Genomic DNA, 14,733 nt, shown 5'->3' with positions numbered 1-14,733 from the left:
TTGCTGAGCCAGACACTCCTGTTTGGCTCCAGACACAGATCCAGGGTCTGAATCACTTGTCCCAAAGCTGCAAGTTTACCTGAAAACAGCTCACAGTAGTGTGCTTGTCTTTGGCACTCAGATGCCCAACTCCCAGTGGGGTCTAAACCTAGATAAATCCGTTTTACCCTGCATAAAGCTTATGCAGGGCAAACTCATAAATTGTTCGCCCTCTATAACACTGATAGAGAGATATGCACAGCTGTTTGCTCCCCCAGGTATCAATACATACTCTGAGTAAATTACTAAATAGAAAGTGATTTTATTAAATACAGACAGTAGGATTTAAGTGGTTCAAAGTAGTAACAGACAGAACAAAGTAAGTCACCAAGCAAAATAAAATAAAATGCGCAAATCTATGCCTAATCAAACTGAATACAGATAATCTCATCCTCAGAGATGCTTCAGTAAGTTTTTTCTCAGACTGGACTTCTTCCAGGCCTGGGCACAATTCTTTCCCCTGGTACAGCTCTTGTTGCAGCTCAGGTGGTAGCTAGGGGATTCTTCATGATGGCTCCTCTCCCTCTCTGTTCTCTTCCACCCCTTTATATATCTTTTGCATAAGGCAGGAACTCTTTGTCTCTCTGGGTTTCCACCCCCCCTCACTGGAAAAGCACCAGGTTAAAGATGGATTCCAGTTCAGGTGACATGATCACATGTCACTGCAAGACTTCATTACTCACTTGCCAGCACACACACATACAGGAAGACTCACAGGTAAATACAGCCATCTGCAGACAATGGGAGTCATCAAGATTCCAAACCATCATTAATGGTCCACACTTTACACAATTACAATAGGCCCTCAGAGTTACATTTTATATTTCTAGTTTTAAATACAAGAGTGGTACATTCATACAAATCAGATGATCATACTCAGTAGCTTATAAGCTTTGTAATGATACCTTACAAGAGACCTTTTGCATGAAGCATATCCCAGTTACGTTACATTCACTTATTACCGTATTTTCTCTAAAACTATCTCAGTTACATTATATTGACTTATTATCAAGTTTTTATAAAACCATATAGACTGCACAACGTCACACCTGCTTTTGCAGGTTCTGGTTCTGCACATACTGCAGGATAATGCATGAGGTGTTTACAGTGCTCATAACTGCCGCGGTGATCTGAGCGTGCTCCATGCTTGCTGTGGTATGGCGTCTGCAGGAGAGCAGAGTTGCAGCGGAAGCGGTGGATGATGGAATAGATTTATGCCACGAGAATAGATATTTATAGAGAAAGGCGAGAGGACCTGCGAGGTGGATTCATGAGAGCAGGAAAGCAGAGTTGCAGCAGAAGGGGGAGCCCATGACAGCCAACATGGAGAAATTCGCTATTGATCGAGACAAGAGCAGGAGAGCAGAGTGGCAGCAGAAGTGGTGGTTGTTTTGCAGACCTACTGCACCGTCTGCTGCCAGGACACAACAGCAGCGATGTCCGTTAGCTGAGCTGAGCGGGCTGCACGCTTGCCGTGGTATGGCGAGACATGAACAGGAGAGCAGAGTTGCAGCGGATGCCACAAGAATAGATATTTATTTAGAATGACAAGAGGACCTGTGAAGTGGATTCATGGCACTAGGAGAGCAGGAGAGCAGAGTGGCAGCAGAATCGGTCGTTTGAGGACAACGGTTAGCAGTCCTACTGCACCGTCTGCTGAAAGCAATATGTCACCCACACGGAAAAAAGGCGTGAAACAATTGTCTGCCGTTGCTTTCATGGAGGGAGGGGTGACTGACAACATGTACCCAAAACCACCCACGACAATGTTTTTGCCCCATCAGGCTTTGGGAGCTCAACCCAGAATTCCAATGGGCAACCGAGACTGCGAGAACTGTGGGATAGCTACCACAGTGCAACGCTCCAAAAGTCGACGCTAGCCACAGTACTGTGGATGCACTCCACCGACTTTATGCGCTTAGTGGGGACACACACAATTGACTGTATAAAATCGTTTCCGAAAAAATCGACTTCTATAAATTCAACCTAATTTTGTAGTGTAGACATACCCGCAGTGCCCAACATGCTCAGCTCTTTTGATAAGCAGGACACAGCTTGTTGTCTAAATGGGAATGGGGTTCTTTTGGAATCTGGCCCTGACTGTGGGTACTGAGACCTCTTGAAAGTGTAGCCTACAAAGGTTACCTTGTGGCTTGCTCCAAATGTCACAGTGAGTCAGTGGCAGGCCTGGAAATAGAACCTAGAAGTCCTGATTCAGACTCCTGCAAAATCACCTTTATTTGTGCACCAGCGTCTCTACTGATGCCAGCATGGTTCTGGAAATAGCAGTTTCACTGCTTCTGCACAGGCACAAGGGGGAGCCGAGTGTGGGTTTTTTGTTTTGTTGTTGGACCTACAACAATGAAAACTTAATATACAAAGCGTACTGGTGACCAAAATGGTGATTCGTTTATGTTCAAATCCAGTGTTGTGCATATGCTATGAAAGTGACCTGCACAGGTGAGTTAGAAGCAGAGACAGGAGTGGAACCCAAGAGACCAGGTTTCTGCACTAACCACTAGTGTACACTTCCTTGTTATAGGCTGGGAGCCTGACCTGATCCCAGAATTTTGCCCTCTATTTCCAAAGACGAGACCTTGGAGTGAGTCATAAATGTGCCACCTCAGCTCCTTGCCAGGACTCCTCTTCCAATTCCCATTGCCAACAGCAATATAGCAGCCCTAACCTCAGGCAGATTGTTGGTCCCCCCCTAGAGCGTATCCTCGCTGTATGTTTCCCCGAGTCCTGCTTTCCTTTCCCATCTTTGTCTGTCAAGATGGCAGTACTCTAATTTAAAGGGAATCCAGACCAAATAACAAAGAAGATATAAAGCCATTGTTTCAGATAGCAGGCCGATCAATGCTTTTCATGCAAAGTTATGCTTTCTGTGACTAATAAATATTGATCTTTTCTGTTCCCATGCAGCACTGCAATAAACAGTGACTTAAGTATCTGCCAAAGCTGAGCAGCCTCCATAGCTTCTGATATGCATCAGCTTTCTAATTTTAGCCCCATCTCCCCCACAATTGCTAGCTGGTACATTTTTGCACTTGCTATTGTTCTTGCATTTGCCTTAACCCATTGAGTACCATGCCACTACAGTGTCTATAGCATTGCATAACCACCTTTGAACAGGTGGAGCCCATGTCCTGTGTCACAGTGAGGCACAGGTGCATTTGGATGTCTCACAACATGGGGGCAGCTGAGATGGCTAAGGAGATTGCCCTTTTCACACATCCTTTGGTGTTTGTCTTCAAACACTCAAGAAAAGGATGGAAGAGGTTGAGCCAGGATAGAAGAGGTGCTGGAGAAAAGCAGGGTCACATTGTGGGCACGCTGTAGATGGTAAAGTATGGTTAAGAACAGAAATAATGGGAACACAATGTTCCTGGGCACGGAAATCAAGTCAGCCTTCGTGTCCAGGGCCAGGCTGCTGGGAACTTTTTTAATCAAAGCCCTGAGACTCAGTAGTGAAGTGCCTGACTGTGACCTTCTCTGATCATATTGGCACCTCATGGGCACCCAGACAGCCCTGACTAACCTCCCAAAGACTGGTGGACTCTCACATCACATATGTGTAAGTGACAAGGTGCAAGACAGGGGAGAATAGCTGAATTCTCCAGAGGGTACGATCTTCTCTGGTTGTTCCAAAATCCCAGTCAGGAATCCAAAGGGGGTATCCGCAGGAGAATACAAAAGCCTTCTTTAAATACAAAGTAAATCTAGTACTGAGTAAACCTCAAGTGGCTCTGTACCTGTAAACCACAGCTGGGAATCTCAGCAGAAGAGGTGATTTGGGGCATTTAAATTCCTGCTGCCAGTTGGGCCCCAGAGCGCACCAGCACCTTCTCCTCCCCAGCCCTGCCTCTGGGCACAGTGACATCCAGGGAAGGCAGAGTGATGAGAAGCAAAGTTAGCCCAGCTGCACTGAACTTCAGAAATGTCTGGGGTTCAGATTCCTGTTTGGGTGGCAGTTCAGCTCTTGCTTTATCCAAACAATTTTGCCCATCCCTAATAAACACCTCATAACTAATGACAAGTTCCTGCAGTTTACTGGATAATGACACCAAGGGGGTGCAGAGAGGTAAGTACCACGGAAGTTGCACTAGGGTTTAGGAGACAGGACTCATTGTGCAATTGTTCTGGAACTGCACTGCACTGACCAACGCCAAGGAGGATTTCACTAACCTGGGTGTGTTATTCTGTGAAATGAAAGCAATGCTGAAGGATGGTGGAATCCCAGTGTCCAATGGAGAATGAGGAAAAAACAGCTTATGGTTCCAGAGGAGCAAATTAATGTACCAGGGTCACATCAGTCTTATTTGAAAGCCCAGGCAGGCTCCTAACCAGTTGGAAGGATGGTCCACTGGATATGGTACTAGGCTGGGATTCAGGAGACCTGAGTTCAGTTCCTTGCTTTACCAGAGACTCCCTGTGGGACCTTTAGCAAGTCATCTAGCCTCTGTGTCTCAGTTCCCCCACCTGTACAATGTGGATAGTAGCACTGCCCTACCACCTGGGGTACTGGGAGGGTAAATGCATTAAAGAGGGGGAGGTACTATGGTGATGGTGGCCAGACAAAGTGCCTAAAACAGATTGACCATGGCAAGTCCAGAGGTCCCCATGCTCTCATTCCTGCATGGAGGGTGTGTGAGCGATTGTATTTGCTCACTACCATAGAAAGGAGCTGCTTTCTCTGCCCCTGAGCAGAGTGGCTCAGATTCATCCCTGCTGTGAGCAATGGAGTTAGCCTGTTAAGCATGAGACTAGAAGCCAGGAAAGGCCAAGGTTCTTCAGGGCTCTTTGCAATCCCAGGAATTCCATTGTGTATGATACACACAGCCTGATCCTCATAGACAATGCTGCTTAGTGCTCCAGAGGGAGGAGTACAATGTGCCCCCTTCCCCACACACAAACACCTGACCTTCTGTGTAACCCTGTGCCTGGGAACCAGATTCACTGTGCTAATGCATCTCCGCTTATTTATACCCAGAGATACCACTCTTGTCTGAGTAATTGCCCCAGCCTTCCGTGAACTGTATTAGTTTCTGCATAATGCCTAAAACTGGGCCTATTAGCCTGGGACTGAGGAATACGATTCATATTCCTGAAAATATGACCTTCCAGCATAATGTGCTTTACACAGAAGCTCTGACAAGCCCTGTCTCCAAGCCCACAATGGGAGCCATGTACTGAGAAAATTCAATATCTTCCACTGTTGTGTGCAGTGTTGGTCCCAAGATATTAGAGAGGCAGGATGGGTGAAGAAATCTCTTATCAGAACAACTTCTGTTGGAGAGAGAGACGACCTTTCAAGCTTACACAGAGCTCTGCTTCAGGTCTGGGAAAGGAACTCAGTGTGTCACAAGGTGGAACAGATTGTTTAGCATAAGGAGTTTACATGTTGAAAGAGATTTAAGGATATCATCAAATCCTTCCCCAAACAACTTTAAGAGAAACTCTATAATCTCATCCCCCACAAATCCATCCCAGGAACCTTCTACATGCATCTCAAGATACACAAATAAGGGAACCGAGGCAGACTCATCATATCTGGCCACAGCACTCTTTAGTGGCGGGGTATCAGGACTCATAGAAGACTTCCTCAAACCACTAACCATACAGAGGGCTAGTTTCCTCCAGGACACAACCAACTTCCTCCAGAAACTCCACAAGTTCAACAACCTCCATCAGAACACCATCCTTGCCACCATACATGTAATCTCCCTGTATACCAACATCCCCCATGAAGACAGCACCGCTGCCTGCCTCAAATATCTACAAGACAATGGCCAACCTTCAGAGATCCACCCCAAACACATCGCCAAACTCATCCATTTCATCCTCATTTGCATCAACTTTATATTCAACAACAAACACTTTGGGCAAACCATGGGAAAAGGCCTGGGCACCAAGATAGTTCCTCAATATACCAACCTCTTCATGGGTCATCCTGAGGAAGAATTTCTGGACAAATACAGCACAAAACAAATTATATACCTCAGATACATCTATGGCATTTTCATCCTCTGGACAGGCAACCTAAACTCCCTCAGACTTCCATCACAACTTCAACAACCACCATCCATCCATCAAACGCTCTCTGGAACATTTCTGCACTAGCACCAGCTTCCTGGACACCACAATCAGCTTCCACAATAGGCAGCTATATACAAAGAAACCCATGGATCACCACACTTCTCTTCACAGATCCAGTAGCCACCCCAAACACACCAAGAAATCTGTTATCTACAGCCAGATACTCAGATACCACAGAATATGCTCTGAGGAGAAAGTCTGGGATATGCACATTAACACACTTAAAAACGCCTTCACCAAACAAGATCACTCCATGACAGAATTAGATTGCATCATGGAATGTGCCACCCAAATACCCGACAGACCCTGCTTCAATATGGAAAAAACCCTCTGACTTCACTTTCTTTGTTGTCACCTACCACCCAACGTTGGAATCCATAGGGGGTATCATTAAACAATTACAACCCATAATCGATGGGGACCACATTCTGATAGACCCTCTTCTGGCCTTCAACCCCCGCCCCCGCAACCTCGCCAAGCTCATCCTCAGAAGCAAGCTCCCCACACACCAAGACCCACAACTCAAAGCAACACCAGACCCTGCCAGAACAATAGATGCAAAACCTGCAGACATATCTCCACTGCTACAATTATCAATATCCCCCCCCAACACACCTTTCAAGATCCATGGGTCCTACACATACACCACATGCTGTGATAGGTATCTCATCCAGTGCCCTAAATGTCCCAATAGCATCTTTGTGGGTGAAACCAGACAACCACTATGCTCTCGACTAACTCACACAAAAAATGACAAGAAGCAAAAACACTGTATCACCTGGGGGTGAACACTGTTCACAAAATGATCACTCCACATCTGACCTCTCAATCCTTATCCTCAAAGGAAATCTATACAACACCTTCATAAGACAAGCCTAAATTCTTAATTTAGGATCTTAAATTCATAATTTTAGACACCAAAATTCATGGAAGACTCTGGATTTATGGCTGATTACAACAATCTATAACCCACTAACCCTCCATTGTCCTATGACTGCAGAGGTGTAAGCTGTCCACTTCACCTTGAATGGTCTCTTACAACATTAACTCCTTATGCTAAACAGTCTATTCCACCTTTTATTTAGCTGTGACGCTCAGAGTACCTTTCCCAGACCTGAAGAACAACTTTGTGTAATCTCGAAAGCTTGTCTCTTTCACCAGCAGAAGTTAGGCCAATAAATTACCTCACCCATGTTGCCTCTCTAATGTACTGAGAAGGTATTTCACAGCAACAGGACTAGTGTGAAAAGCCTCCAAACAGAAAGACATGGACTGGGGAACAGGAAGCTTAAATAAACCACATTTCCCCTTGATTGTGAATGGACTTGTTAGAGAAGCTCTCCCCTTCCTGGGATCCTCCCCTTCTCCCAACATCCCCCGGGAAAAAAATCTATCTGGAAGGAGGTTGCTGCGGTAGCAGATTTGCAGGCATAAGAGTTGAGGAATCAATGAGGCTCTGAGCACCGAGAGCCGGTGGGGAGAGTCGTTCTGCACTTTTCTGACACCAGGAATAAATGATTCAGTGGGGGAAAAAATAGCTCAGATGAGGCTGGAATTACCCACTGGAGAGATATTTCATCGTGAGGAATTGTACTCACTGCAGTGTTCATCTCAGTGAGTCACAGTGAGACTTAATATCGAGCAAAAGGTCAAACCCAAATGGGAATCATTACAGCTTCTTATGCATCCAAACACAAAGCAGTTTGTATGCATGTAGAGTACACACCTCTGGAACCAGGCCCGGCATGCCAGGGCAGTAACATACACACGCACGGCTCAGTGTGAGAGAACAGGATGTGTGCACAATAGTCCCAATATACTATGTGTATATTCATAAAATTCAGGGAACTTTCGGGTTCCTAAAGTGGATTTGCAAAACATTAATCACCCTTTGCTTCCTACATTGTTATTAATCATCATCCCTATCAATTACATTGCGCTTTCCATCTTCCAGACATGTTACCAATGCTAACTCATAATTCCTAGCTGGGAAGCGGTTGCAGAGCCTGGAAAGGAAACGGCTTGACTCCCAGTTGTGTGTTCCAACCATTCACCATACTGCTCCCCACCAAAAGGTTACCATCTCAGCTACGACCCTGTAACACACACACTGGCTGAGCTCTGAAAGGCAAGAACAGTAAAACATGGCCAGAGGGCCGAACTGCTCCTGCTCTGGGGCTCTCTTGCCTGACACCATAGGCCGGGGATGGCCCTGTTGTAATCCACAGCATTGCTTTGACCCAATGGCATCATTTTATTACTATCACTTTTCAAACCCAGTTGTTTTTCATTAATGCACCTTTTGGGCTTTTCCCCTTGGCCTGTGCCTGCCCCCGCCCCGCCCCCAGCTGCATGCTGATTATGGGCTTTCTGGGCACAAGGGGCACCCTCTCTGCCAAGGAAGTGCTGGCAGACTGAGAGCTGAGCTCCAAGTCCCTCTTTGTGGTGGAGGGGACTCAGTCACTGAGATGTTGGCTCATCCTCTTCCTACCTGTCTCCATCCAGGTAGACTGAAGGCAGACTGATTGTGGGGGGTGGGGGGGGGTCTTCTGACTTTCCTTCACTTCCGGCACCACCTCATACTGAGCTTCCCATCACTGCCCCTTCGCCTTTCCCTTTTACAGCAGACGCTGTGATGAGTTCATTCAAAAATTTCAGGCTGCTAGCAATGTCTTAACCAGTAGCCTGATAACTTCAGTGAACTATTAGATTTCTCAGGCTGGTGCAGTCACCAGTTCCCTGCTGTGGTGATATACAAGATAAGGCCATAAGGTCAGCTACAGCAGTAAAGGACACTGTGGGCCTAGGAGGGGCTTGGACAGCTGCATGGCGAGCTTTACTGTACAACATAGACATAGCTTGAAAGAATATCCTCCCTTTTTCAAGGCCAAACGCACATACAACAGGGCTTCCCTCAGCCCAAATGCAGAGTAAGGGGGTGAGGCACACTGGATGCCGCCAAGGTCTAAAGCAAAGGTCAAATATGTGGTAACTTTAGCCAAGCCTCACAGAGGAAGGGAGGCAGAGGGAGAGGTTTAACTCATTCCCTACAATCTTCTGGATAAAATCCACACCAGGTCTCGCACTGGGCTTGATTTTCTATTTCCTTGCTCCAGGTATTGTCATTTACACCTGTGCCAAGTGGGCATGGAACATGCCACTCTGCTACGGTAGCGTCTCATGCTCACTTTGCGCAGAGGCAGATGATAACACAAGGGGCAAGGAAGCAGAGAATCAGGCCTTACTGCCCATAATGTTACTTAAACTTTGCCCCACTGGCTGCATCATCAGACTACAAGAGCTCCTATGCAGTGGTTACTCCGCCCAGGGTAATCAGATAGCACGTGTGAAAAATCAGGACAGGGGTGGGGGGTAATAGGACTCTGTATAAGACAAAGCTCCAAATATCAGGACTGTCCCTATAAAATCAGGACACCTGGTCACCCTAATTCTGCTCTGGGAAAGCAGCTGCATCGCAGAGGCAGTGGCCATGTTTAACCCTCTCTAGTGGTTCCTTTTGTAGGGTGCATTTGGGCTTTCCAGATTCCACTCAAGAAATCCAATCAGGCAACTCACCTGGGTATTGTAAATGACAGTGGCTTTTTCAAGATACCCAAAGCGCTGTGGGTGCAGCTGCCTATCACAGATTATTATTGATCATGCAAAAACTTCATTGTTTGAAAAATATTTGTCACCATATTGGAGTGACTTTCCACCAGTGTCCCATTCCTGACCTGCAGTCCCCGTGCTATTCCAGCTCTGGTGCCCATGTCGCTTGGCTGACGAACTTCATTCCCTACCTCTCCTGGCTATTCCAGCCCTGCCCCACCCCCCACTCCCCCCATTCCTGACATGCAGCTCCCCCCAATATGCCAGCCCTCAGCACCATGCAAGTCTGCCAATGCACATCCATGGTAGCCTACAGCCATCCTGCTATTGCACTCCTGGGCCTCCTACAGCTCAGACAATGCACCTCAGTCCAGATTTGCAGCCCCTACTGCTCTTGCTGGAGCACAGACTGCCAACTGTGACAAACTATTTGGTGGTTTCTGCGATGAAGCGAACAAACAGCCACAAGGGGCTAGGCTGAAACTACCAGATTCATTTCCACATGTAACTTAAACCAGATTTAATTTAGCTAGACAAGATTATTTTTTGTTTAAATATTTACAGTGAAAGCCCGGTGTAAAGCTAGGCTCCTGCTGGACAGCAGTCAAATAGCCACTCTCCCTCAATGGAAAATATGTTTTTAATTGAATATTTTAAAAATCCACAGAAATGTCCAAAATGCAGCCCTCCAAAATTCTTCTCAGGTCACTCCAGGGCCATCCCATGCATTAAGAGAGAAGTTCAGACACAAGAAGGAGGAAGAAATTGCTGACCTTTCTTTAAGGATGATGTTGAAGCAAATGAATAATGGCACACTAGTGCTGAGCCCCAGTCGTGGCGGAAATTGTAACAGGAGACAGTGGATTATCTCTGGAATCGCTGCTGGTGACCACACTGAATGAAATATTTGGAAAGTGTGATGCTGTAGATAGAAAACGTGGTCGGATCTGGCTTCTAATGATGTTTGGCTTTGTCCATCTATTTGCTTCTGGAAGCTAGATCACTCAGCTATGGATTAGAAGTGTAATTCTGGAATCTCTTCCTTTTTAAATCAGGATTTTTAGATTCAAACTTCAAACTGTTTGTTGGCTGGGGGGGCAATGAGAAAAGGAATTGCATAATAATACACAATTGCTTTCGGGCCCCACCCTATACGATGATGTCAATCTGTCTGAAACCAATCTCCCCCCACACACACCCTACCCTCGGAGCTTTGGGAGAAGTTTAGATCTAGATTTTGTGGCTGGGGGGGGCCTGTGGTATATTGATGCTCAGAAGAGCTGAGTGTTAAGAATGATGAGAAACAGAGAGCTTAATGGCTATTGTACAAGCATAAAACCAGGCAGCAGGACAGTGCAACATTCAGGCTTTATTCCTTCCTCAGTGTATGCTGTCCTTTCCCATCAAGCACTTCCTGACAGCGATGTTCTCTAAGGGGATGTCTACCCTGCAAACAGAGTTATGATTGCAGCACGGGCTGGTATACCTGCGCTACCTTTAATCTAGCTAGCACGGTAAAACCAGCGGTGAAGACGCAGTGGCACAAACTTCAGTGTGGGCTGTAGAAGCTCACCAGTAACCCAGGGTACATACTTGGGTTGTTACCTGGGCTGCAGCCCATGCCACCGCATGCCCACTGCTATTTTTACCCATGCTAGGTTGGTAGATCAAAGCTAGTGCAGGTATGCCTATCTGAGCTGCAATCACACTCTGATTGCAGTGTAGACATAAGTTCCTAGCTATCATCCTATACCTAAGCATACTACAGTGCACCCTACTGTAACAGCCCTGTGGCTGCAGCACTATGGGAAAGTAACTTATTTTACCTGCAGAGGGAGGGCTGAATTCCAGTGGCAGATTTAACAGTGTAAGCAAATGCTGATGAGGCCTCACATGATCCAGCCCCCCGATCTGCCAGTGGCAGAGGAACAAGAGGTTTTTATTGGGGGGTCCCACCTGCCACCACATGTCCCACATTTAAATAACCTCTCACTGCCCCCACCTCCCACACTCATCCCTATCCTCATCCCTGCCCATCCCCATGCCATGCCATGTGCTCCCTCTGGCCTGGGGCGCTGCACCACTACAGCCATAACCATTGTTCCCGCCAGAGCCAGAACTGCTGCTGTGGGAGCCAAAGCAACTAACCTACACCGCAGCTGCTCCCATCAGAGCTAGAGTCAGAGTTCCTGGGAAGAGCAGCATGCCGGGTCCTGCTCCCCATTTGAATTTCCCAGGCAGTGGGAGGAGAGGAGGGGCCTCCGACCAAGCTGGAGGCTCTGCCATTGGCGGTCCCACTCATCACAATTCATGGCAGATCCACCGTTTTGGAGGCACAAATTCAAATGTGGCAGTGGGGACTGGCACATTGCACTCCCAAGACGTTCCAGCAGGCTGAAAACACTGGCAGCAGCTTGGACCAGCATGTGCTGAGCAGCCCTGAGCTGCAGGGATCCTCCAAGTGCAGGGGCCCTCAGGGGCTGCACTTAAGGTTGCCAGGCATCCATTTTTTGACTGGAACGGCTAGTTGAAAAGGGACCAGGCTGCTAAAAGTCCGGACGGTGGCGCAGCAGGCTCCCTGCCTGCCCTGGTTCAGCGCAGCTCCTGGAAGCGGCAGATCTGTCCAGCTCCTAGACACAGGGACGGCCAGGGGGGCTCTACACACTGCCCCTACCCCAAGTGCCAGCTTCGCTGCAGCTCGCATTGGCCAGGAACTGCGGCCAATGGGAGCAGTGGGGGTGGCGCCTGCCAGCGTGGGCAGACCGCGTAGCCCCCTGGCTGCCCATCCGCCTAGGAGCCATACATGCTGGCCACTTCTGGGAGCTGCCTGATGTAAGCGCTGTCCTGCCAGAGCCCACACCCCTCACTCCCTCGTGGACCCCAACCTCCTACCCCAGCCCTGAGCCCCCTCCCACACCTCAAATCCCTCATCCCTGGCCCCACCCCAGAGCCCACATCCCCAGCTGGAGCCCTTACCTCCTCCCACACCCCAACCCTCTGCCCCAGGCCCCCTCCCGCACCCAAACTCCCTCCCGGCGCCCCTACCCCATCCTGCACCCCAACCCCCTGCTCCAGCCATGAGCCCCCTCCCACATCCCAAATCCCTCATCCCCAGCTCCACCCCAGAGCCTGCACCCCCAGCCAGAGTCCTCTCCCACACCCCAAACCCCTACTCCAGCCTGGTGAACAAGAGTGAGGGAGGAGGAGAGCAAGTGACAGAGGGAGGGGGATGGAGTGAGTGAGGGGAGGGGCCTTGAGAAAGGGGCAGGGCAAGGGCGTTTGGTTTTGTGTGATTAGAAAGTTGGGAACCCTAGCTGCACCTCCTGTTCCTCTGTCACTGCCATCTGCCCCACTTGATTCTGAGGCCCCACCCTCACAAGTAGCTGAGTCAGTAACCTTTCCAAGGGGCCCCCTCCCTGCATCAGGGCTTATTCAATTGCATGGGTTGTATGTGTCATACTATCCCTGGCCATCAGCCCCCATTTTTATAGGGGTCACAGGGGACCCCACCCACCTGTCCTGCAATGCCTTTGCAAAATCCCACAGCACTTGAGCATGCCCAGTAGTAGTAGGAGTTTCTTACCCATCCTGCAGGGGTTGCAGCCACTGGCCATGCTGCAGTGCTGAAGGGGCTGCTGTTGGAGAATGTAATTTCTTTCCATATCCTCCTCTTGCCATGGGGCACAGAGAGGTAAGTGTGCCTTCTCTGGCCTCTCCCCCCCCCCCCGCCCCACTCTAGGTCTACTGATAGAATCTGCTAGACTCTGCATAGAAAATAAATCCTGTGATTTATCTCCATAACTGAAGCATAAATTAAGCAACACAAAAATACACTTTATTTAGGCCTATAGTTCCAACTTATGTTCCAATATGAGAATAACTATCTGAAAATGAAAACCATAAATACAAATCCAAGTTTAGAAAATGAGAAGAAAGATTTTGTTATTATGAGCTGCCTCCAAAAATCCTAAAAAGCAGCAACTCTTGTTTTGTAAACTTCCGGGTCAACCCCACAGTATGAAATAGAAAGTCCAGGACTGGATCTCAATTCAGCAAGCATAAATCTGTCGTGTCAAGGTTTAAGTCAGGAAAACAACTCACTCAGTACCACTGAAATTGCACCTATAATAGTAGCTGATGATATTTCCTGAAAAAATTTGCTTGAAACCAGCACAACTGAAGACCCTGAGATGAGCTACAAACCAACGATCCAATAGACTATCTTAAAATCAAAAGACTCAAAGACCTGGAGATGAACTTGAAACAATCAAAGCCAAAGGCCCGGTAGATGAGCAGCTCAACAATGAAGCAGGTCAAAGCAGTCTTCCTGCTGAAATAGGTTTAAAGTTCCCATCTGGTAACCTCTACTTTCAAGATTCCATTTTATCACCAGAGCAATTGTGTATGCTTGTACAGATTGTTCCTTGCCAGTCCACTGAAAATGATATGCCAAATGAACAGTTTCCTTTTTCCCCACAAACAAGCCACCATTTTTCCATCTTCATTTTACAGAATGACAAATGCACTGCATGACAATTTGTGTGTCAAGTGGCTAGCATACGCCTATCTTTCAGATTATGCATACTATCACATTTGTTGGTTGATCTTTGAGATTTTATAACAGGTTTCAAAGATTGGAAGAATATGCTAAAGTCAATGTCTGTTCATGGGAGAAGCAAAAACATATGCAGAAGGACCATAGTATCAATCCATGTTTTGATACACAAGTATCTGAAAATATTAGGAAGTGGCAAGTAATAAAAATATTGCTTGACACAGTCAAAACTTTAGCTAATTTAGGTCTCTGTACCTATTGGGCTTCAGGAAGTGGGCGGGCGTAAGCCCGCCCACTGCTAAAGGGTCCCCCCTCAGCCTAAGGGGAGGATCCACAGGGCCTGAAACTCAAATAATTACGAGGGACAACTAATGTAAAAACAGGGACAGGAGTGCGGTCAAAGAGAAAACCCACAAACTGGGGTCCGAAGC

The sequence above is a fragment of the Malaclemys terrapin genome, chromosome 10 (genome assembly GCF_027887155.1).
Source record: "Malaclemys terrapin pileata isolate rMalTer1 chromosome 10, rMalTer1.hap1, whole genome shotgun sequence".
Taxonomy (NCBI): Eukaryota; Metazoa; Chordata; order Testudines; family Emydidae; genus Malaclemys; species Malaclemys terrapin.
This window is presented reverse-complemented; position numbering follows the sequence as displayed.